Source organism: Salvelinus sp. IW2-2015, linkage group LG20 (assembly GCF_002910315.2).
Source record: "Salvelinus sp. IW2-2015 linkage group LG20, ASM291031v2, whole genome shotgun sequence".
NCBI lineage: Eukaryota > Metazoa > Chordata > Actinopteri > Salmoniformes > Salmonidae > Salvelinus > Salvelinus sp. IW2-2015.
This window is the reverse complement of record NC_036860.1, coordinates 23,191,199-23,218,024: the sequence shown is the minus strand read 5'-3', so window position 1 is coordinate 23,218,024 and position 26,826 is coordinate 23,191,199.

Here is a 26,826-nt window from a genome sequence, read left to right as displayed (position 1 = left end):
CGGGTAGGATAGGCCACATGATAAGATGATTATGGATAAGAGGGAGAATATTTTGGGGGTCAAACGGCATTCGAGCATCGATCGTCATGTCACGAGAATAAGACCCTCAATATTCATTGGAAAGGAGCATCAAGCTCATCGCCGTGCACTTTCACCACCCTGTGAAGTTCATCACAACTTATTTCATCTGTAGCCTAATAAACTGCATGGTTTCCCGAGTCGTAGTGGGAGGACCACACACCATATCATCACGTGATTCCAAGTTTACTTTGATATGATGGTTATTATATCAATATTTCAATATTTGCGTTTCCACCGCCATTTCCAGCACAATTCATTTTACTGGCACAAAAAGATCCCACCATTTGAACAAATAATCTGTTGCCTGATAAGAAATTGTATCGAATCTTACCGTTTCCATCACAGCTGTCGTGATTTTGTTTCATACGTTATGACTTTACTCCCATAAAAACTGTGGATGGAAACATGGTTATTGACTAAACAGAAAATGAACATGTCCCTATGCTCAAATTACCCCATACTCAGGGTAAGTTGTACCAAAATACCACTTTTTTGGACAAGCTATGTTTTCAAAAGTGTTATATCTACATGAATTCAAAAAAAAAAAATGAATTTTTTTTTTTTCCTGAAATATATGTAGATATCTTTGTTAGAAAGAATACAATATTTCCCTTGACATAGTGAATGTTTCAAAAGGCTCAACTTACCCCACTCTCCCCTAATAATAGTAGTGATAATACACTAATGATATCAGGGAGTAGTATCTGTCACACAATCGAGCAGAGCTCAGTTGTAAAAAAATATATATAATAATAATTTGGAAAGAAAATTCATGTTCTCCACATTTGTGATGATGAGGGGTAATTGTGAAGTGTGGCATGGCTGCCCGGAAGCAAGGCGTGATGATTTCAGATTGGTTTTTCTGGTTGACAGCAGCTGTCTTCTGCCAATTAGAAGCAGTGTGTGATGTGTTTATCTGTGCCCCTCCGGGCACCCGCCAACTGCATCAGAGCAGGGCCCTCCCGCCACCTCCACCCCACCCTCTGGATGTCCAGGACAGACAGAAAGCCACACACTCACTCCCCGTCATCAATTCACACCTTAATTGCAGACTAAATATGTCTAGGGCTCATGGTGAAAAGGGATGGAGAGGAAAGTAAAAGACTAAGGGGTGGAGAGAGTGGAGAGTTGATGGGAGGGGGATTGAGGGATGAAGAAAGGATGAGAGGATGATGGAGGGATGGGGACAAGTGCCAAACCCCTTTTGTTTCATTTTACATTACTGTCAGCCCCAGCTGGAGTTGTTTCATTAGAGAGCGCAATGATTTTGCTCAACTTGAAAGACGGCCACAAAACAAAAGCCAGTGCTCTTGACCTGCAGTGACGCTCATGCTAATGACATGAATCTATGCCTAGCTATCCGCACCCCCTCTGCTCTGACGAATAACACCGAAAAACACATTTCCTCCCATTTGTTCTACATCACAAAGTTGCAACAGTCCTCTCTTTTTAAGGTTAGGCTGCCTTGCCTTGCTATCAGACATTTGGTTTTATAACCCGCCTCGACAAAGCAAAGGGAGTTAGAAGAACAAAAAGTTTGAGTGAACAGAGTTCCCTGGATTCTGGCTAGACCACTTCATTACTCCCAGAGTATGAGGCTACACATATTCAGATAGGAGGGTGTCTGTCTGCCAGCCTGGGCAGCTGTATTTGGAGCGGCTGAAAAGAAAGAGCTGAAAATGAGAGCTCTCTGGAAGCATATAACCGTTATGTATTCATTCTGATTTCTGGCATGGCAATCTGATATGATAATGACTCCCTCTAGGTGAACTCTTGGAACGGATGGATGAATAGATGGAGCTGCTTAATCTTTGGGTAGCACCCTTCAATAACCTTGTCAGGAGGTTCTTGGATTCTGGATGAGTGATTAAGATCCCAGAGGCAGGCAGGAGCGAGACAGAGACTAGATAGGCCAGATCTGCATCACTGAGACACAACCCTCCTGAGATACTAGATGTCAACAGAATACACTATTCTGATTGCCTGGCTACCCAGACTCATTGCTCCAGCCAAACGTCACACCAAGAGTCTGGGTTTGACTCCGTCCCTGACTCTTCTAGAATGCAAAAACATTCGGACTGTCTGATTGGTCCCAGAAACTGATGGGTTGGGCCAGAGCCAGAACACACCTGGGTGAAGCAGCGTTTGCTAAGTACGTAATTGGCTTTGATACTCCGCTTGGTTAAATACAATCCAATCGCTGATTTCTTTGTTTTCACCACAAACAACTTTTAATGATGGTGGATTCAAAAGTCAAATCGCACATCTCAGCTATCTTTGTTGCAAGTGCATGGTAACAATTGAATAAGATGAGAGAGAGAAAAAAGGATGGCAGATTCAGAATGAAGTATGTAGCGATCAATAGAGCAGCAGAAGAATTCAGTGTGAGTTGTCAGGCAACTATTCCGATCGATCGTTATGAAAGACGTGCTGTCCTGAGTTGGCATAAAGGTATTGGGTATCCGGTTTCAGAGAAAATCAGTAAGTGATAGTAGTACTGAAACAAAGTTAGGCTAAATGTTGATTATGATATCCATTATACAGGAGACGTGAGTATCCGGAATTCAGATGGCTTTCAGGGTAAACTAATTTCCTCTGTTATCTGTGGAATGTAAGAAGTGAGCATTTGGTACTATCTCTATACGATCCTAACAATTGGAGGGGAGGGATAGGTTTTAATCAGGACGCAGCCGAACCTAATAACATCCTCTAACTCACTACCCCCCCAACTCACTAGTCTCCTTACAACAAAAAAGTAATTACATACCCACCCACCTATTCAACAGATAAGTGTTCTCTTAATACACTCACTGGACTTTAACTACAGAGTTATTTGATTTGCATTCCGAGTTCGAGTGCACATGCACAATTATAGAGACCAAATCAATTGAATACAGTATATACATCATCGGTTGTATTATGACTACGTGGCACATAAGTAATATTCAGTAACCTGGCAACAGGCATTTTTCAGCAGCCACAGTGTACACAAAGCAACGTTGGACTCAATCAAATTATGAAAAACAAACCTCATTTTCCTCCACCCACTCAAGGGCCGGCAGATGTTCGTGTTAATATTGCAACTTTGAATTCCCCCTTGAGAAGAGCAGTAAAACAGGGTAAAACCCTTATTATGGCTCAAGGCTGTTATATAAGTCGTCAGTGAGTAGCGGGGAGGGCTATAGGGTTCTTTCAGTCAATTACAAACAAGGACCATTCATTTTTGGAATGTCACAACATATCAGAGTAGCAAAAAGAGAATGACATCCCTTCATCCCTTGTAATAATGTAGCCCTCCAGTCTACTCTGATTGGCTGGGACCCCTCTGCACCCTCAGTGCCCGTGGCCCCAGAAGGTCTGGGAGCTCTTCTGGTCCAGAAGGCAGGCGTTTTGACTCACTGATCTCTAGAGAAGGTTGTTTCACACTAACCCACAGCCCCTCTGTGTTCTGGCCTTGGACAGTTTACTTTGGCTTTACTTTCTGGTGCCTCTCTGATGGGCAAAAAAAAAAGAAGATACCTCCTGGGATGTAAACAAGAAATTCTGAGTTGACTAGAGCTTTATGGAGAAAGAGTCTCCTTTCTGTCTTCATTTAGATCATGTAATGACTAGATGATGATGACAAAGTGATTCCATTTGTTCTTTACATTAACCACATGTATATAAGCCTACCATACCGTGAAATTCAGAAAATACATTGCATTAGATGTTTGCACATACTGTATATATCAACCATTATACAGCTGATGGGCAACAGCAGAAATTCCAATGCAATCCAAACCAGATAATTGTTTTCCAGGGCAGACAGACGTAAACAGGTTCGGAATGCTGTCACCTATTAGCATACATGTACATGCAGTCGCGGCATGCCGCCGCCAGCTCACATCAGCATCACAATTAAAGTCAGGCGGTCAACAAAATAGACACCACGTTTGCCCTCTCACTCCCCCCTCATTTCCCGATCCATTTCTCCCCCGTCACCATCTGTTGGGCCCGCAGCCATGATTAGAGCTCAGTGGCACAGCAGTGCCTGGTTGGGAGGTAGTGCTTTTAGACAAGCTCAACAGGTGACCTCCTAATTAGTCCGCACTCCTACCCCCTTGCTGGTCCGGCGCAGTGATCGCCGCTACCCACTGCTACCCACTGCTGCCCACCGCTGCCCTCTCCCCATGCGGTCGCCTCTCTCACCTGGCCAGCCACTAGCTGCCCGACGCCTCTGGCACGTTAGCGCAACGCAATGTTAGCGGAGCCCATTTAAAAGCACTCAGCGATAGTAGGATCTCCTCCCTGATCTTACCGGCATTCATCTGCTCTGCAGTCAGTCTTTGTTTGTTTTATGAAGCAGGAGTGGAGTCCTTTAAACTGTGTTCTAAATCAAATAAATGTATTGGTCGTGTACAGTGGTTCCTCCTTTAAAAGTTGCGAGCTTGCACCGTGGGACATAGAGGTACCCATCTTCACGGCTTCAATGCTCCAGACCACCACAAGGGGGAGTTAGAGCACTCATTATGCATTTGGGTCCCAAGGTTTTTATATGACCAATCATATTGAGTGGTTACAATGATGAATTTTAACGCCAGCCACCCGTCCCTGGATGAAGATGGCTGACAAAATGTACAATTGAGAGGAATATGTTAGTTAATGTAGAGACAAACGTTTGTGCATATTTTTTGTCATACAGTTAATTTAGGAAAATCGCTATTTAGCAAGTTATCTGACTAGCTAACGTTAGCCAGCTAGCTAGTGTTGGGAGAATGAATTTGTAATTCGTGTTGTTTAATGTTTTAGGGAATCCTGAGAAAACCAGCAAACCAGGCTGTCGTCTTGTGGAACAGTGGATGTAAAGAATCTAGCTAGCTAAAACATTTACTGCAAATAGAATGTAAAATTGTGTAAGCTTGCCTTGCAATGCAGCTGAAGAAACATAGGTAACTATTTACTTGCTTATTGTGTAGTGGAGGATGAAAATAAATGTATGCCTATTGATGTGTAGCTAGCTATAGTAAGTAGCCGATCTGTGTATGGACCCTAAATCGTTTGGTATGAATATTAGTTCAGAACCTATCTATGAACCTCAGCTATCATAGTTGTTGTATTAACTTCAAGTCTGAATGGCATTAATGAAGCCTATGTGTAACCGGTGTGACATGGCTAGCTAGTTAGCGGGGTGATCGCGAATAGCGTTTCAATCGGTGACGTCACTCGCTCGGAGACCTTGTAGTAGTTGTTCCCCTTTCTCTGCAAAAACCTCAACTTTTGTGGAGCGATGGGTAACGATACTTCGAGGGTGGCTGTTGTCGATGTGTGCAGAGGGTCCCCGGTTCGAGCCCAGGTAGGGGCAAGGAGAGGGACGGAAGCTTTACTGTTACATATGGATAGAGTAGAATATAATAACTGTATTGTGCCAAGGATGTAAGTCCTACATACAGTGGGGAGAACAAGTATTTGATACACTGCCGATTTTGCAGGTTTTCCTACTTACAAAGCATGTAGAGGTCTGTAATTTTTATCATAGGTACAATTCAACTGTGAGAGACGGAATCTAAAACACAAATCCAGAAAATCACATTGTATGATTTTTAAGTAATTAATTTGCATTTTATTGCATGACATAAGTATTTGATACATCAGAAAAGCAGAACTTAATATTTCCGGTACAGAAACCTTTGTTTGCAATTACAGAGATCATACGTTTCCTGTAGTTCTTGACCAGGTTTGCACACACTGCAGCAGGGATTTTGGCCCACTCCTCCATACAGACCTTCTCCAGATCCTTCAGGTTTCGGGGCGTGTCACTGGGCAATACGGACTTTCAGCTCCTCTCAAAGATTTTCTATTGGGTTCAGGTCTGGAGACTGGCTAGGCCCACTCCAGGACCTTGAGATGCTTCTTACGGAGCCACTCCTTAGTTGCCCTGGCTGTGTGTTTTCGGGTCGTTGTCATGCTGGAAGACCCAGCCACGACCCATCTTCAATGCTCTTCTGAGGGAAGGAGGTTGTTGGCCAAGATCTCGCGATACATGGCCCCATCCATCCTCCCCTCAATATGGTACAGTCGTCCTGTCCCTTTGCAGAAAAGCATCCCCAAGAGAAGATGTTTCCACCTCCATGCGTCACGGTTGGGATGGTGTTTCTTGGGGTTGTACTCATCCTTCTTCCCTCAACACAGCGGAGTGGAATTTAGACCAAAAATCTCTATTTTTGTCTCATCAGACCACATGACCTTTCTCCCATTCCTCCTCTGGATCATCCAGATGGTCATTGGCAAACTTCAGACGGGTCTGGACATGCGCTGGCATGAGCAGGGGGACCTTGCGTGCGCTGCAGGATTTTAATCCATGACGGCGTAGTGTGATACTAATGGTTTTTCTTTGGACTGTGGTCCCAGCTCTCTTCAGGTCATTGACCAGGTCCTGCCGTGTAGTTCTGGGCTGATCCTCACCTTCCTCATGATCATTGAATGCCCCACGAGGCGAGACCTTGCATGGAGCCCACACGAGGGTGATTGACCGTCATCTTGAACTTCCATTTTCTAATAATTGCGCCAACAGTTGTTGCCTTCTCACCAAGCTGCTTGCCTATTGTCCTGTAGCCCATCCAGCCTTGTGCAGGTCTACAATTTTATCCCTGATGTCCTTCCACAGCTCTCTGGTCTTGCCATTGTGGAGAGGTTGGAGTCTGTTTGATTGAGTGTGTGGACAGGTGTCTTTTATACAAGGTAACGAGTTCAAACAGGTGCAGTTAATACAGGTAATGAGTGGAGAACAGGAGGGCTTCTAAAGAAAAACTAACAGGTCTGTGAGAGCCGGAATTCTTACTGGTTGATAGGTGTGACAAATACTTATGTCATGCAATAAAATGAAAATTAATTACTTAAAAATCATACAATGTGTTTTTCTGGATTTTGTTTTAATTCCGTCTCTCACAGTTGAAGTGTACCTATGATAAAAAATTACAGACATCTACATGCTTTGTAAGTAGGAAAAACCTGCAAAATCAGCAGTGTATCAAATACTTGTTCTCCCCACTGTACATGTAGTGTAAGTTATTCTGCCACGCTGAGATCTCTACATTGTACGCCTGTACATTGAATATATCACTGATCATGTACTCTTCCTTGGCAAATAAAGGTGAGGTTCTTCAGGTATGAATCTCTGAGACATAATTTTTCAGTCATATCAAACTCCATTATTTGAATGATGCTGTGTCTGCATGTATGTATTACAATTATACACTTCAACAGTGTTTACCACTCCTGCTCCTGGGACATCAATGATTACACATTGTAACTATGCAATAGACTAGAAACATGATTGATTTGTAATTCATATATACAGAAAAAAACTATGTATATCTAACTCCCTTCATCTGCATTAATCTGAGGACACAGGATAATATTTCGATAAGATACTTATTTTCAACCAGTGGAGAATGTGAAACACTTTATTGAAAGAGGTTCATTATCCAAGTGTTATAAATACATAATAAATGCATTATAATTATGATAATTGTAATATTATAAATACAAGTTCAATCTGTACTTCAATGCACATATGGTGTGCATTATAAAACGAGGAAGAAAGACGAGGTGAGGAGAGAGGTGTAGAAGACAGAAAGGGAAAGAGGACAGCAGCAGACAGCATATGATTAAGGAATTACAGTGCTACCCTAATATTCTCAGTTCATCACAATTGCGGTGTCTCCTAACCAGCCTTGGGCCCCCAGTTGGCCCGAAGGTTATCTTGAGAGCGGGTGAGGTGACGATGATGGGACTGGCTTCCTCTCTCACATCAAAACATTCCTGCAGACGAGTGACAGATGGATAGAGAGAGAGCATGACTAAGCCTTGTTTTTTAAAATTCTAACACGGTCAGTCACTCTGGGACTACTACATATTTCAATGTAAAGCATCTTTAATAATACTTGCTGTTGACCCAACCAAGTGACATGCTGTGCCCTCTGTGTCAACCAGTTCAGATGCGGGAGGGGTTCACCAAAACAGCTGATATAACCTAGAGGATTTAGGGAGAAGGGGGAGAGGGATGAAGTGAAGAAGAGAGACTGTTAGTGTGTGTGGTCTCACCTGGTGTCCACACTAAGTGGCTACAGAGTACTTTATGCTGAAAAAACAGACACATGAGTACAAATAAAATAAGATAATGTCAATAGAAGATACTGTATGTGACGCAGACACCTATCGGAGTGTACCTGGAACATTTAAATATAGAGGGCTATGTGTCTCACCACTTGGTTATTGCAAGGCTAACCCTCAGGGAAATCATGACTTGGCAGCACAGATAGCAACTCTCTGAAAGTAAAAAAAAACTGCACATTTTTTATAGAGATGAGAACAATAACTGAAATATGACCGTTCAATCTAAAGCAGCAGATGTCATTTTTATATTACTATGGTAATATTGCTAATATTACCAATTGAAACGCTATTAGCGCGCACCCCGCTAACTAGCTAGCCATTTTACACCGGTTACACCTGACTTGAAAATAATAAAAATATACACAGTGAGATATTTGGCGAAATAGACTGGCATGCCTCTCCATAGGAAAACAATGGGGGGAGTGCAGCGTTCCAAGGGGGAAAAAGTATTTTGGGGCTAGCATTTTATGACAACCGAGCTAGCTGCCCAGGCTTAACTTACATAATTAGAAAGAGGAGATTCTCATGATTAAAATGGCGTCCGACTTGAAAAAAATCTAAATATACACATTGCGAGATATTTGGCGAAATTAGCAGACATGCCTATATTTCCACCATAGGAAACAATGGGAAGACCGCAGAGTTCCAATATTACTTTTGTTGTTTACATTTTAACTATAAAACAACGTGAGCAGGTCTCATTGCCAACAATAACGAAGCAGGCATTGTGATATTGAACAAAGTGAAATATACCTGCTGGAGCGCGTGCTACGGGTGGGTGCTGCTATGGTGACCAGTGAGCTGAGATAAGGCGGGGCTTTACCTAGCAAAGATTTATAGATGACCTGGAGTCAGTAGGTTTGGCGACGAGTATGAAGCGAGGGCCAGCCAACGAGAGCATACAGGTTGCAGTGGTGGGTAATACAGTGGGGCAAAAAAGTATTTCGTCAGCCACCAATTGTGCAAGTTCTCCCACTTAAAAAGATGAGAGAGGCCTGTAATTTTCATCATAGGTACACTTCAACTATGACAGACAAAATTAGAAAAAAAATCCAGAAAATCACATTGTAGGATTTTTTATGAATTTATTTGCAAATTATGGTGGAAAATAAGTATTTGGTCACCTACAAACAAGCAAGATTTCTGGCTCTCACAGACCTGTAAACTTCTTCTTTAAGAGGCTCCTCTGTCCTCCACTCGTTACTGTATATTAATGGCACCTGTTTGAATTGTTATCAGTATAAAGACACCTGTCCACAACCTCAAACAGTCACACTCCAAACTCCACTATTGGCCAAGACCAAAGAAGCTGTCAAAGGACACCAGAAACAAAATTGTAGACCTGCACCAGGCTGGGAAGACTGAAATCTGCAATAGGTAAGCAGCTTGGTTTTGAAGAATCAAACTGTGGGCAATTTATAGGAAATGAAGACATACAAGACCACTGATAATCTCCCTCGATCTGGGGCTCCACGCAAAGCTCACCCCGTGGGGTCAAAATGATCAGCAGAACGGTAGCAAAAAAATCCAGACCCACACGGGAACCTAGTGAATGAAATGCAAGAGAGCGGGACCAAAAAGTAACAAAAGCCTACCATCAAGAAACACACTACGCCGCCAGGGACTCCAAATCCTGCAAGTGCAGACGTGTCCCATTGCCTTAGAAGCCAGACATGTCCAGGCCCCGTCTGAAGTTTGCTAGAGAGCATTGGATGATCAGAAGAAGAATTGGAGAATGTCATTGGTCATGTAACGGATGTGAAATGGCTAGCTAGTTAGCGGTACGCGCTAGTGAGCATTTCAATCAGGAGCGTCACTTTGCTCGTGAAACCTAGAAGTAGTGTTGCACCTTGCCTATGCGAGAGGCCGCGGCCTTTGTTGGCGCGATGGTAACGATTGCTTCGTGGGCGACCCGTTGATGTGCTGGGCAAGAAACCCTGTGTGCGCCCGGTGTCGGGGCAGGGGACGTTACAATAAGTTATAACTGTTACAGGTCAGAATGAAACCAAAAATAGAACTTTTTTGTTAAAAAACTCAACGCTGTCGTGTTTAGAGGACAAAGAATGCTGAGGTTGCATCCAAAGAACCATAGCCTACTTGAAGCATGGGGTGGAAACACATGCTTTGGGCTGTTTTCTTGCAAAGGGACGCAGGACGGACTGAATAAATACTTATTTTTCACATAATTGCAAATAAATTTCCTTTAAAAATCTACAATTGATTTTCTGAATTTTTTTCTCATTTTCTGAAGGTGAAGGTAGACCACACTATGAATGGAAATTACAGGCCTCTCTCAATCTTTTAAGTGGGAGAAATTGCACAATTGAGTGCTGACAAATACTTTTTGCCCACCACTGTATAGCGGGGCTTTCGGGTGACAAACGGATGGCACCTCGGTGATACGACTCATCCAATTTGCTGAGTAGAGTTTTGGAGGTTATTTGTAAAGGATATCGCGGAAGTCAAGGATCGGTAGTAATAGTCAGTTTTAGAGGGGTATGTTTTGCAGCATTAGAGTGAAGCATGCCTTTGTTGCGGAATAGGAAAGCCCGATTCTAGATTTAAAATTTGGATTGGAGATGCTAATGGTGGTCCTGGAAGGAGAGGTTTACAGTCTAACAGACACCGAGGTATTTGTAGTTGTCCACAATATTCTAAAGTCAGTAACCGTCGCAAGTTAGCGATAGCTGGACGGCGCGGGCAGGTGCAGGCAAGCTATGCAGGGAAGAGCATGCATTTAGTTTTTACTTGGCATTTAAGAGCAGTTGGAGCCACGGAAGGAGAGTTGTATGGCATTTGAGAAGCTCGTCTGGAGTTAGTTAAGCATCACAGATTCCAAAAGAAGGGCCAAAAGTGAGGTACCAGAATGGTTCGTGTGCATAAGAGATGGAACCTAAGAAATGCGCCAAATGCAACAGCACGAGAGCTGACCAATTCAATAATGTTAGTCAGAGAAGAGAGTTGGCCGAGAATTGAACCCTGTGGCACCCCCATTAGTAAGCACAGAATGCTAGTGAGGTTCCGTGACAAACAGGGGCCCTCGCGATTTGAATGGACACACTTAAACTCTGTCTGAGAAGTACTGTGAACCAGCCGAGGCAGTCTTGAGAAACCAAGCTGTTGAGTCTGTCGATAGAGATGTTGGTGATTGACAGTAGTCGAAAGCCTGGCCAGGTCCGATGAATACAGCTTGCAACGAGTATTTCTCTTATCGTGGCGGTTATGATATGCGGTTTAGGACCTTGAGCTTGGCTGAGGTGCACCATGACTAGCTCGGAAATCAATTCAGTAGCAGAGAGTACGGTGGGATTCGAAATGTCGGTGATCTGTTTATTAACTTGGCTTTCGAAGACCTGTAGAAAGGCAGGGTGGGAATAGATATAGGTCTGTAGCAGTTTGGGTCAGAGTGTCTCCCCCTTTGAAGAGGGGTATGACCGCAGGCAGCTTTTCCAATCTTTGGGGATCTCGACGATATGAAAAGAGAGGTTGAACAGGCTAGTAAATGGGGGTTGCAACAATTTTTGGCGATCATTTTCAGAAAGAGAGGGTCCAGATTGTCTAGTCCCGGCTGATCTTGTAGGGGTCCATATTTGCAGCCCTTTCAGAACATCAGCTATCTGGATTTGGGTGAAGGAGAAATGGGGGAGGCTTGGGTGAGTTGCTGTGGGGGGTGCAGGGCAGTTGACCGGGGTAGGGGTAGCCAGGTGGTTGGCATGGCCAGCCGTAGAGAAATGCTTATTGAAATTCTCAATTATTGTGGATTTATCGGTGGTGACAGTGTTTCCTAGCCTCAGTGCAGTGGGCAACTGGGAGGAGGTACTTTTATTCTCCAAGTTTGTGCTACAGGATGCAAATTTCTGTTTGAAAAAGCTAGCCTTTGCTTTCCTAACTGCCTGTGTATATTTTTTCCTAACTTCCCTGAAAAGTTGCATATCGCGGGGTCTATTTGATGCTAATACAGTACACCACAGGATGTTTTTCTGCTGGTCAAGGGCAGTCAGGTCTGGAGAGAACCAAGGTGAAAGATTAGTGGAATCTGTGTGGTTAGCTGGACAGGTAGGATGACTGACAGTGAAGGTGAACAGGTGGTCACGTGTCAGGTGACAGAGGAATGGATGAGACTGAGGCAGGAATTCCTTTAACCATAAAGTGGTATATTTACTGAGTAGTCTGTGTTGCATAACAAAGGAAACAAAATAACATGTATCCAATCAAATTCATAATCACAACGATCAAATCATAAAAATCATTCATTATGAACATAATTAGGGGATTCAACAATCCAGTTAATTAAGAAGTCAATAGTAATCATCCGTGAGACATTTAGGCTCGTAACTATTTATCATAAATCATGAAAGAATACAAACAGTGAATAGTTATTCAATCTATAATCCCCATTAGTTTGATGTCAAAGTCGATCAGTTAGCAAACACTGACGTTTCTCATTTCACCCTTTCAATTGTCTTCATGTGTACATGTAATTCATTTCATTACATATTAACCATATCGATTGCATAATTGGCCTATGATGATCCWTAGGGCCGWGATCATTGACKATTCACATTACYCKATATGTTTGAAGCGTGCGCTCCAAGCCGCGCTCCGCGGTAATAACTATAAACAATAACTGATGGCCCACTCTCCCGATCGCAACAGATAGTTCAGATGAAAGGTAACAGAGTCGGTGGACTTACGTGGATTCATGGACGCACAGAACTTCTGGAGCAGACGGAGTTAAGGAAGAGAAAGCAGCGAGATCAGGCGATGGCGTTTTCCTCCTTTTATGGGGATGAGATCTGTCGGTCATTTCCACCTGATCTAATTAAAGCGCCCCTGGCCCAGCTGAGTAAGTGGCCATGAATTAAAGGATTATTCCACCAACTCCATGGGCCTTTTCTACACAAGGGCTATATCTGTTCCTGGTTCAACATTTTTTGAATGGGGCATGCTTTTTCAAGATGGTGAGGAAAGCACTTTTAAAGAATAACCAGGCATCCTCTACTGACGGAATGAGGTCAATATCCTCCCAGGATACCCGGGCCAGGTCGATTAGAAAGGCCTGCTCGCAGAAGTGTTATAGGGAGCGTTTGACAGTGATGAGGGGTGGTCGTTTGACCGCAGACCCATTACGGACGCAGGCAATGAGGCAGTGATCGCTGAGATCTTGATTGAAAACAGCAGAGGTGTATTTGGAGGGCAGGTTGGTTAGGATGATGAGGGTGCCCGTGTTAACGGATTTGGGGTTGTACCTGGTAGGTTCATTGATAATTTGTGTGAGATTGAGGGCATCAAGCTTAGACTCTAGGATGGCCGGGGTGTTAAGCATGTCCCAGTTTAGGTCACCTAGCAGCACGAGCTCTGAAGATAGATGAGGGGCAATCAATTCACATATGGTGTCCAGGGCACAGCTGGGGGCAGAAGGTGGTCTATAGCAAGCGGCAACGCTGAGAGACTTGTTTCTGGAAAGGTGGATTTTTTAAAGTAGAAGCTCAAATTGTTTGGGTACAGACCTGGATAGTAAGACAGAACTCTGCAGGCTATCTCTGCAGTAGATTGCAACTCCACCCCCTTTGGCAGTTCTATCTTGTTGGAAAATGTTACAGTTAGGAATGGAAATTTCAGGGTTTTTGGTGGTCTTCCTAAGCCAGGATTCAGACACGGCTAGGACATCCGGGTTGGCAGAGTGTGCTTAAAGCAGTGAATAAAAGAAACTTAGGTAGGAGGCTTCTAATGTTAACATGCATGAAACCAAGGCTTTTACGGTTACAGAAGTCAACAAATGAGAGCGCCTGGGGAATGGGAGTGGAGCTAGGCACTGCAGGGCCTGGATTAACCTCTACATCACCAGAGGAACAGAGGAGGAGTAGGATAAGGGTACGGATAAAGGCTATAAGAACTGGTCGTCTAGTACGTTCGGAACAGAGAATAAAAGGAGCAGGTTTCTGGACACTGTAGAATAGATTCAAGGCATAATGTACAGACAAAAGTATGGTAGGATGTGAATACAGTGGAGGTAAACCTATGCATTGAGTGACGATGAGAGAGATATTGTATCTAGAAACATAATTTAAACCAGGTGAGGTCCCCGCATGTGTGGGAGGTGGAACTAAAGGGTTAGCTAAGGCATATTGAGCAGGGCTAGAGGATCTACAGTGAAATAAGACAATTATCCCTAACCAAAACAGCAATGGACAAGGCATATTGACATTAGGGAGAGGCATGCGTAGCCGAGTGATCATAGGGGTCCAGTGAGTAGCTAGGCGGGCTGGAGACACGGCGATTCAGACAGCTAGCGGGCCAGGGCTAATAAGCTAGCAGAGGGGCCTTAGAGGGACTTCGCGATGGAGGAGCCTGTTGAAACCCCCCCTCGGGCAGATTACGTCTGTAGTCCAGTCGTGATGGATCGCGGGGCTCCATATTGGCAGTAAAAGGGGTCCAGGCCAATTGACAAAATAGGTATTGTAGCCCAAGGAGTGGCTGATGGACCTCTTCAGCTAGCCGGGAGATGGGCCTAGCATAGGTTAGCTCCAGGCTAAATTGGTGCCTGCTTCGGGACAGAGACGTTAGCCAGGAGTTGCCATTCGGATAGCAGCTAGCTAGCTGCGATGATCCAGATGAAAAGGTTCAGAGCTTGCGGTAGGAATCCGGAGATATGCTCTGGTTTGAGTCGCTCTGTGCAGACTGGCAAGAGTTGTCCTGCTAAAGGTTAGCTGATGGCCGCTAGCTGACTACTAGCTAGTAGATAGTTAGCTGGCTAGCTGTTGGGGGTTAACGTAAAGAAAATAGCAGAACCATACCACATTGGGTGAGGCGGATTGCAGGAGAGTATGTGGAAGTTGAGGTTAAGAAAAAATGTAAGAAATATATGCGAAGAAAAAATATATAAAAAGATATATACACGGGACACGATAAGACGAAGACAAAGACGTCTGACTGCTAAGCCATCTTGGATTACTGGTATTGGTATTATGGCAAGAACAGCTCAAATAAGCAAAGAGAAACGACAGTCCATCATTACTTTAAGAAAATTTCAAGAACTTTGAAAGTTTCTTCAAGTGCAGTCGCAAAAACCATCAAGCTCTATGATGAAACTGGCTCTCATGGGAAAGGAAGACCCAGAGTTACCTCTGCTTTGGAGGATACGTTCATTAGAGTTACCAGCCTCAGAAATTGCAGCCCAAATAAATGCTTCAAAGAGTTCAAGTAACAGACACGTCTCAACATCAACTGTTCAGAGCGCGCTGTGTGAATCAGGCCTTCGTGGTCGAATTGCTGCAAAGAAACAACTACTAAAGGACCCCAATAATAAGAAGAGACTTGTAGGACCAAGAAACACGATCAATGGACATTAGACCGGTGGAAATGTGTCCTTTGGTCTGGAGTCCAAATTGGAGATTTTTTGTTCCAACCACTGTGTCTTTGTGAGACGCGGTATGGGTGAACGGATGATCTCCACATGTGTATTTCCCACCGTAAATCACGGAGGAGGAGGTGTTATGGTGTGGTGGTGCTTTGCTGGTGACACTGTCTGTGATTTATTTCGAATTCAAGGCACACTTAACCAGCATGGCTACCACAGCATTATGCAGTGATACGCCATCCCATCTGATTTTAGCTTCGTGGGACTATCATTTGTTCTTCAAGTTTGTTGGAAAAGCATTCCAGGTAAAGCTGGTTGAGAGAATGCCAAGAGTGTGCAAAGCTATCATCAGGGCATAGGGTGGCTATTTGAAGAATCTCAAATATAAAATATATTTATTTTTTGGTTACTACATGATTCCATATCTGTTATTTCATCATTTTGATGTCTTCACTATTATTCTACAATGTAGAAAATAGTAAAAAATAAAGGAAAACCCTTGAATGAGTAGGTGTTCTACAACTTTTGACCGGTAGTGTATATTCCAGTCGTACTTTATCAATAGCCTTTTCAAAGTCAGCTATGAATACCAGGCCTGGTTTCCCAGATTTTGCATAGTGTTCTATTGTTTCCAGTACTTGTCTGATATTATCTCCAATGTATCATCCATGTAAAAAAAAATGTCTGATTAGGATGAATAATATCAGACAATACCTTTTTAAATCTATGCGCTATGCATTTTGCATTACAACACTGAAGTGTAAGGGGCCTACAATTTTTTTAATGGACTAGATCTCTATATTTAGTACATGGTTCCTGTTTCAGTAATAGTGAAATCAGACCTTCCTGTTGAGCATCTGATAATCTACCATTTTTATAGAAGTGGTTAAACATGCTAATAACGATCCTCTGAGTACATCAAAAAAGGTTTGATATGCATCAAGTGGTATGCCATCCAGCCCTGGAGTTTTTGCGGACTTAAAGGCTTTAATTGCATTAATAAGTTCCTCCTCTGTAATTTGGCCTTCACATTAGTCTTTCTGTACAGCTGTTAATTTTACATTATTCATGGAAAAAATCCTTACAATTAACTTCGGTTAGTGGAGATGGAGAAAACTGAAATGAAAACATATGCTTAAAGTACTTTGCTTCCTCATTCAAAATATTGTTTGGTGAATCATGGGTGACTCCATCTTTTGTAGCAAGTTTCAATAAATTATTTTTGGTATCATTTCTATGTTGAAGATAAATTTAAAAAAATTGGTGTATTTTTTCCCATATTCCATCCAGCTCGCTTTATTTTTATAATATATTACACTTGATGTTTCTTGAATAAGTTCCTGCAGTTCTTTTTGTTTTTCCTCTGACTTATTCTGTGCCTCTCTGGTACAGTTTGAATTGTTATCTATCTGTACTGTTACTACCTCTATTTCCATTAATATGAACTCTTTTGACCTAAATTGCTTTTGTTTTAGATGGGTATGGCATTGCATGGCTTCTAAAGGAACATTTAAAGGTGTCCCATACAATATGGGGTTCTGCTGTACCTATGTTATGTTGGAAAAAGTTTGAAATTCTTCTGTCCTGGTTAAAAACAAGTTGTCATCCAATCGGCTTTGATTACATTTCCAATATCCTCGCCCATGTAAAAATTCTGTCAGAGTAATGTTTATGACAATTATTTTATGGTCTGACCGCATTCTGTCCCCTATCAACTTTTTTAAAAACTTTTGGTGTCAGTGAGAATGACATAAGAAAGTAGTCAAGACGACTAGCTTGATTGAGCCTCCGCCATGTAGGTCAGGATATTTAAACCTCCATATACCCACTAGTTCCAATACATCCATGATGTTCATGATTTCCTTAAGTGCATGAGAGTGATAGTTTGTAATGTGATTTACTTTACAGCCCATGGAGGTATATAAAACCGTATTATAATCTCCCACCATAATAATACAGTCTTGTACTGCTTGTAGGTTTGATCAATTATATATATATATATATATATATATATATATATATATAAAGCGTCGGTCATCATTTGGAAATCTAGGTTAATGAGTCAAATCTGTTTATGGTCCATCTACCTTGCGGCTCTGTTTGGACAATTTGTACATTCAGATCAAAATTATTATTAATTAATATCATCACCCCCTTTGAGTTTCCTTTCCCATGGGAGAAGTATATTTCGCTCCCCCAGTCCTTTTTCCACACAACTTCATCTAAAATTGTTGAATGAGTTTTCTGTAAATAATAGATATTATATTCCTTCTCTTTTAACCAGGTAAATATGGATCATGTTTTCTTATTATCTGCTATGGAATCAATCTATTGTCGTGGAAAATCTACATAGGGACATTCAAAGTCAATCTCAAATGAGTCACTGATTATTAACAGCAAGCTGGAGAGGTCACAGTCAAACTTAGATGCATAAAGTACCGGTCTGAAGGGAGCTCCCCCGGGGCAGTCCTGTTAGTTCTCGTACAGTATATACTGCTTACACAGACAAGTTATATTTGCATTATTTAGCTTATTCATCATTCATAATTAATTCATCATTAACGTTTGGTTCATGCATGTGACCGACCATTACCTCACGAGACTTCTTCTCTCCAAGCTGAGATCTTGAAACTGTGATATCCATTTTGTTCTCAAAACAAGGTGCTGCCAAATTGCAGATACTGAAAGTGAGGATTCCTCCCAGGCACGTTTAATCAGTCACTTGCATGAACATAGAAATTGGTTATTAGAAAAGCACAAACATAACATTTTCCATCACACTATCTTTTCAGACTGTTAGAATATTTATCTGGTCAATATGTCAGTGTATTATGTCTGTTGTTTGTAACAGTGTGTTATATGTGAGAATGTGATTGCATTATAATTGTATTTTAATGTTTAAGGACTATTGGAAGATTAGTCCAAATGAGAACTAAAAGAGATCCCAATAAAATGAAATAAAATCAAGCCATTACAATTAGAACTGGCTATACTTATTTCACCATTTACCATGATGAGATACAAGTAAATTATACTTTAAAAAGTATTTACCATTAAAAAGTACCATGATGATTGAGTGTCCATATAGCTGTACCATTGTATTTGTACTTTTACTGAGTAAACTTCCAATTGTTCTCCACTATTTCACCTGCTAAAACCTCCCCTCATCTGAAGTTGGTTTGTCATCCCAGTGACTGGCAGACCTCCCACTGTCCAGCTGGATCCTAAGGCCTTTGAGAGATTTGGGACCCATCCTTGAAAAAGAGCACCTACAGAAGAGAAGCAGAATTGAACTGCGTACTCCATCAGTCCTTGCATCAGTAGCCGTCAATGAATTTAAGAGTGATTACATTCCTCCAGCACCATCCCTCAGCTTTTTTAGCGAAACGGTGGCGGGGAGTACACTTTGCTATCGTTTCAACTTCTGATTGGTCATTTAAATGGCTTCAGAGAGTACATAAAGTATAATGTGACCATGTGGAATCGCGCCCTTTCAGAAACATCCCACCGATTGTTTTTTTTATCTCGCTGTCGTGTGTAATTAAAGTTGCCTATATACTCATTTTCAAATGAGAGCTCGAATTAATGTGTTAGCTATAGTGCTTCTTCACATTCATGTTTCGATCAAGTCATTATGTTAAAAACATTGTTTATTTGATAACATTTTAACCACATGTCATGCCCTCGCTCCTCTCCATTTCCTGCTTCAACTTTTTCCACTGCCTCTGTATAGAAGACCTCCTGGACAGCCCTGATCCTCACTACATCGACCTCCTTCACCTTGAAAGGGTACTCAAGGACTCGGAACGTGATTCCCACCACAATTGCAGCATCGTACACGCTCTGACTCTTCAACAACATATTTCTTCAGCCTGCACACAATTGACGTGTGTCCAAACTTTTTACAATTCTGGCATTGCGGTGGCTTGTACACAAACGCTTTCAAAGAATATGTTATATACCCCAACTTTACATGCGTCGGGAGCTCTTCCTCAAACAACCGTAAAACCGATAGACTTTCCTCCCTTTTCCCATCCACCACACGGGTCAAAGGACGTGCATCCACTACTCCTGGAATTCTCCCACCGAGCAACAGCCCCAATATCCAACGGAACGCCAGAGATATCACCTTTAACCAGCGCCCTGCTCTGAAAATCCATGCTCTCCACTTCATATGACACTGATTCACATGGTTAACTTGTTGAGCCATGATGCCTTCTCCTTCTGTTCTTCTGACACACAGGAAATCAAAACAAAACTACTCCTGGTCACTTTGACCGACTCCACCTTTCCTAATGCGTCCTTTACCATCCTCGTGACATTAAAAACATAATTGTTGACGAATCGCAATCCAACAACAAACTGATTTTAATTTCCGACTTTAGCCCTTTTTCATCATTCTTCTTTGTCACTTTCTTCCATTCATTTCTACCATCTCCACTCGATGCGTCATCAAACTCAAATAGTGCTTCCATTTCCGCCCATTGCTCATCGAAGCAAGCCCTGTTATGATGCATTTCCACCACCTACTGTACTGGCATATTTCATTCTGAAATATCAGTGACATAATATTACGTTTTGTGTTAGAGAGATATGTTAAGAAATGTTTAATCACTTATTTGTTTTTAAGTGTCATGTGATCCACTTGGGGTGTATTCTTGCACATCGTAGCAAAACGTTGGAAAATGTTTTGCAATGAAAACGAGAGTTTCTTATTGTACAAGTTCAGGTACGTCCCTACTGTCAAGCTGTCAGGTGTTGAGCCATCAAGAATAATAATTTAAATGACAGCCTACTGTACAAACACAATCTTTCTCCCTCTATTTGTGTAATAACACAGTTGTTCTTATTTGGCCCTCTGGGTTAATAAGCCGTTTTTAATGAGATCTGTGGAAATGAATCCCTCCCTTCACCTAAACTTCACCTATTCATTCTATTAAAAGGCCCAGTGGATAATAAAACGGTGTCAAAAACGAGTGTGTAGAGAATACAGCATGACTAGCATGCAGAATAGGATTGGGCCTCAGAGATGCCTTGAAAGAAAACTTTGATAGAGATGATCAAAGAACTCAGAGCTCATCTTCCCACAGACACCACCTGAGAGACTCACTCATATCCATTTAGCCCCATCTCTTTCCCATAAGCACACATTGTCTGTGCGTAAATTGAGGGGGGAGGAGGGTGGTGATGGAGGAGGGGTGAGGACGGGAGGCAGGAAAGAACCAGGGAACATCTGGGGCATTTTGACTAGCTACTTGTCTGTGTTTGCCAGACAGTGCATCTCTGACCCAGCAGTGCAGGTGGGAGTCTGACAGGCAGGCAGATTATCTTCAAGGCAGCTCCAGCAGACCCCAGGTCCAACACTGAAAGAGCCATCAACAGGACACTGGCCGTGTCTCAAAAGGCACCCTGTTTCCTATAGTATGTTACTTTTTACCAGAGCCTTATGGGACATGGTCAAAAGTATTGTACTTAGTAGGGAATAGGGTGCCATGTGGGGCTCAGAATCTGTTTGCTGCCTCTGTGTGTTGCCTTCCTGCCTGGGCTTTAGAAGTGATGCACAGTCTCCACTTTGATCTCCCCTCTGTCTTAGACTGTCACAGTACAGCCAGCCTGTGTGATTATCATATGAAAGGTTGGTGTTTCTGATCATTCCCTGTCTGGCTGGGCCAGGAGATCCAGCATGATGCTTAATTGATAAAGCGGGAGATTAAACCTGTCAGGGGACAGTAGATAGTAGGAGAGGAGAGGTTCCTTCTCTCGGGAGTCATTCCACGTCAAAAAGCACAAGGAGGATTTCAACAGCCACCATCTCAGATTGTTCTGAAATAGTTTCTGTAGCTAGAAACAGATCATATTAGCATTCCTGAAACATTATTTTGTTGAAATAGAATTTTATGTCTAAGAAATTAAGCTAATTGATTGCACCCAAATAGGCCATTTTAATTTATAGGATTCATACAAACTTCAATAAATATAATCGTCAGAGTGGGGAAAGTTTTTTTTTACATTCAGCATCACTGCGTCTGTCACGCCCTGACCATAGAGAGCTTTTAATTCTCTATGTTGGTTAGGTCGGGGTGTGACTAGGGTGGGTCATCTAGGTGATTATAATTCTATGTTGGCCTGGTATGGTTCCTAATCAGAGGCAGCTGTTTATCGTTGTCTCTGATTGGGGATCATATTTAGGCAGCTATTTCCCCTTTGTGCCTTGTGGGATCTTGTCTAGTTATAGTTGCCTGCGAGCTATACATTTAGCTTCACGTTTCGTTTTACGCTTTATTATTTTTTCTTTGAGTTTCTCTTCCTAATAAAGAGGATGGAAACATACCACGCTGCGTCTTGGTCCACTCCTTATAACGATCGTGACAGCGTCAAGGGATATAGAGTAGTCTTTCTAACAAAGATAACTACATATATTTGTGTATCCCTGGGAATAATCTGAATTCATGTAAACATTAGAGTTTTGAAAACTAATTGGAAAAGCTATTCAAAAGAGGACATTGTATTATTTCTTTGTACTCCCTGACGAAGGCCATTCAGCCGAAAAACAATGTTTCTATTGAACATGCCATACAAATAAAGGCATTTTAATTATTTATATGAAGAGTGCCTTGGTCCTCCTTTCTTTTGGATGACCAATTCACCCCTTTTACCAAACAGCACCTTCTGTCTACCAAAATGTACTATTGTGTACCTTAGTAGCGCTTCCCTTCATCCTCTTTCTACACACTGTATAGTGTTTTGCAATGGTATTGTGTTGGGTTGTGTTTAACGGTAAATGTCACTAATCATGTCCCATTTGGCACCGACATTGCTTCAACGTCTAGTTTTGATTCCCATTTGGTTGAGTTGACAACTAATGTGAATTCAACTTAAAATCAGCCAAACATTTCTCATTGGATTTAGGTTAAAAGTTGGGTGAAAAAAGACAACTAATAATGTTATTATTTTTGGGGGGGTTTTCATATGAAAATTGCACCATACGGATAGCACTCTCAGAGAGCTGCCATTTGTGGAACTATTCGAGGAGAGTTGAGTTGAAGCGCTAGGTTGCTAAGAGATGGAGAAACTGAATTGATTTCATTGAAGACTGACTTGACCACACAATTGACCAAACAATGTATTTTCATCATGAGCAAAAGCTATTGTTTTTCTATCCAAAGTTGCTAATAAATTGTGATCCATTAAATAAACACAATAGACCAGAAAAATGGATAAAAGGGTGTGTCGGCAGTAGCAGGAACAAAGGCATCTAGTGGGCAAAACCACACAAATTTATTGTAGACCACTGATACTGTATACCAGTTGTTGGGGTGGGATTGGCGTGGGGTGTGTGGTGGGGGGGTGTTCAAAGGTGGCTTTTGTTCATTTTATTGGATTCCTCATGTCCTACTCAATGGTAGGAAGAGGTTTGGTCCAAATCGGATGTTGGGTACTATCTTTGTTGAATATTATGGAAATTCTACAAATTAAAAAAAATCCTTGCAGTGGTCAGGGAATGTTAAAAATTACAAAAAACAATTACAAAATACAGATATAAAATAACCTAAAGATCAATGTATCAAAATAAACAACAAAATAATTGTATACTTGAATTTTGTAATGTATTTAATTAAAATACATGTATTTTGTATTTTAAAACACAAAAATAGATTTACAAGTAGCTGGACTGAACAGCAACAACATTCTCAGTAAAGGTTACAATTTTGTTTTACTTGCTATGAGTGTGAAATGTTTAAGCAATAAGGCACGGGGGGGTGTGGTATATGGCCATGGCTAAAGGATGTTCCTACGCACAACGCAACACAGAGTGCCTAGATACAGCCTTTAGTCATGGTATAGTGGCCATATACCACATCCACCGGAGGTGCCTTATTGCTATTATAAACTGGTTACCAACATAATTAGAGCAGTAAAAATACATGTTTTGTCATACCCGTGGTATACAGTCTGATATACCACGGCTGTCAGCCAATCAGTATTCAGGGCTCAAACCACCCAGTTTATAATGTTTTTTATCTACCTTAGTTGATCAGGTCACTCTGAACATACCAAAATGAACGGCAAAGCACACGGTGTATGTTTTTCGGGGGAAACCTCATTAAAATTATACTCAGCATGGTTTGCAATTGTTCATTTTGACATATACATTCATATTTAGTTAATTTAACAGACGCTTTTATCACCCCATAGTGCCATCAGACTTCTGATACCAATGCAGGGGGAAAGGGGGGCCACAAAATGTGAACCGCTATTAAAATGGTATAGAAAAGTATTTTGTATTTTGAAAATACAAATAACAGTATTTTGAAAAATCGAAATACATTGGATTGTATTTCAACCCAGTGTAATTTAAATTACAAAATACTCAGAAATAATTTAAATACGTATTTTAAATACAACAGATATACTGCCCATCTCTGCCAGTGGTAAACAATCAGCTGAATACAATAGCAAATTAATTTAACACCAAGCAAATACATCGGCTGAATACAGATTGGCAAAAGTGAGTATATAAACAACAATCTGAGAGGACTGGCAAAACAATGCAGTACCAGCTGCGCCACTAATAAAATCATCCGGCAGAAAATGCCATTTAAATAGTGTTGGTAACCCATATTTATAATTGAAAGAAGTGAATGTCCCGTTTCATGTGGCTGATTATTAGAGCCTGTTTCTATATAAAAGGATAGTGAAGTATACCATCAACACAAATACTCCCAGATCACTTTTCAAAATAACAGAGATTCTCAGCTGCCACTTAGGAGCCATAGAGATGGCAGTAAAACTGTGCAGTGGACCATCTCTGGCTAGTGAAAAGGATATGCACTGCCAGACCATTTCTGAACACTGGCAACCAGAAGCATGGGAATGATGTGGCAGGCTCTGTAGGTGTCTTGAATAAGGAACATTGATGATTACTTTCCAGTCATATGCAGGCTTGGGACCCCATAATGTCATTGTGGAATTATGTTTTTAGACGTTTTATGAATACTTTCTGAAGGCACTGTAAATAGATAACACCTGGACATCAAACACCCCAAACAGTATGTCTGGCATTATTTACGCAACAGTTTTATTACGAGAACACAGACAAATGGTAACGAGTTCAGTTAACTTTGTCACAGCATATAAAATAAGTCAGAGTTTGGCAGATTTAAATGGCTTCTAACCTCACAGTGCATTTACATTTTGCGAGTAGTAGTAGCACACTTTGTCACTTTTACAACCACATTTTCCAGGATTTCATGTGCCAGATTATTTTTAATGGGCATATACCACAGCTACAGTTAAATAAATCATCCAACAAAATGTAAGCTGGAAATGTTGCACTGTCTGCACTGACATGAAAGGCAATTTAGCCCATATATCTGAATAATGCATGTATTGTGGACATATTTTATACACCCTTTTAACATCAAACTCTGATGCCCTCTGGTGGCCTTTTCTAAATGACACATAATATTGTATACTACCCTCATAAAGTACATTTCGGTTTCAAAGCTAAAAGTCCTACAAACACATGCTTAGTACTGTTAGAAAGGTAAGAACTGTGGGGTTCTGATCAATGTGACTACTACAGAGCCCAAGATACAGCAGGCCAAAAACCCCTGAAGTGTACAGTTTTTTATTAGTATTGTATTTGTTGTCCCCAACAGGAGATTTGAAAGTCTAGGGTTGAAATAAAATATGTCACCAATTACTGTTACAAAATGTTTTGTTTTTTTAACAAACAAAAAAATATGCAGATCTTTTACCCGATGGTGGTGCTCTAAACATGCACAAATTCCCATAGGAACACAGACATTTTAAAAGCGCAGGGCTTGTGCAACGTGCCATACCTTAATTTTTGTCTTACATGAAAGGATGAGGAAGCTGAAGTCTCTACCGATCCATTGATGTATATATATCCCCTGTCTGATTCCCAGTTCATCCACTAGATAGCAGTTGGAGATCACATGACGTCTCTTGGCCACTGGAAACCAGTTGAGTCTAGTTTGGGTAGTGAGTCATTTTGACAAAATGGCTGAAATGATTTTCAAGCCTGACACCTTAAAACGCCCTTAGCAATCAGGGCTTTCAGGATATGTTTTTATATATACAGTTGAAGTTGGAAGTTTATATACACTTAGGTTGGAATCATTAAAACTCATTTTTCAACCACTCCACAAATGTCTTGTTAACAAACTATAGTTTTGGCAAGTTGGTTAGTTTGTGCATGACATAATTTTACGAACAATTGTTTACAAACATTATTTTACTTATAATTCACTGTATCACAATACCAGTGTGTCAGAAGTTTACATAGACTAAGTTGACTGTGTCTTTAAACAGCTTGGAAAATTCCAGAAAATATTGTCATAGCTTTAGAAGCTTCTGATAGGCTAATTGACATAATTTGATGTGGATGTATTTCAAGGCCTACCTTCAAACTCAGTGACTCTTTGCTTGACATCATGGGAAAATCAAAATAAATCAGCCAAGACCTTGTACATCTCCACAAGTCTGGTTCATCCTTGGGAGCAACTTCCAAACGCCTGAAGGTACAACGTTCATCTGTACAAACAATAGTACGCAAGTATTAACACCATTGGACCACGTAGCCATCATACTGCTCAGGAAGGAGACGCGTTCTGTCTCCTAGAGATGAACGTACTTTGGTGCGAAATGTGCAAATCAATCCCAGAACAACAGCAAAGGACCTTGTGAAAATGCTGGAGGAAACGGGTATAAAAGTATCTATATCCACAGTTAAAAGAGTCCTATATAGACATAACCTGAAAGGCCGCTCAGCAAGGAAGAAGCCACTGCTCCTAAACTGCCATAAAAATCCAGACTACGGTGTGCAACTGCACATGGGGAAAAAGATCGTACTTTTTTGAGAAATGTCCTCTGGTCAGATGAAAGAAAAAAATGATCTGTTTGGCAATAATGACCATCGTTATGTTTGGAGGAAAAAGGGGGAGGCTTGCAAGCCGAAGAACACCATCCTAACCGTGAAGCACGGGGGTGGCAGCATCATGTTGTGGGAGTGCTTTGCTGCATGAGTAACTGGTGCACTTCACAAAATAGATGGCAACTTGAGGTAGGAAAATTATGTGAATATATTGAAGCAACATCTCAAGACATCAGTCAGGAAGTTAAAGCTTGGTCGCAAATGGGTCTTCCAAATGGACAATGACCCCAAGCATACTTCCAACGTTGTGGCAAAATGGCTTAAGGACAAC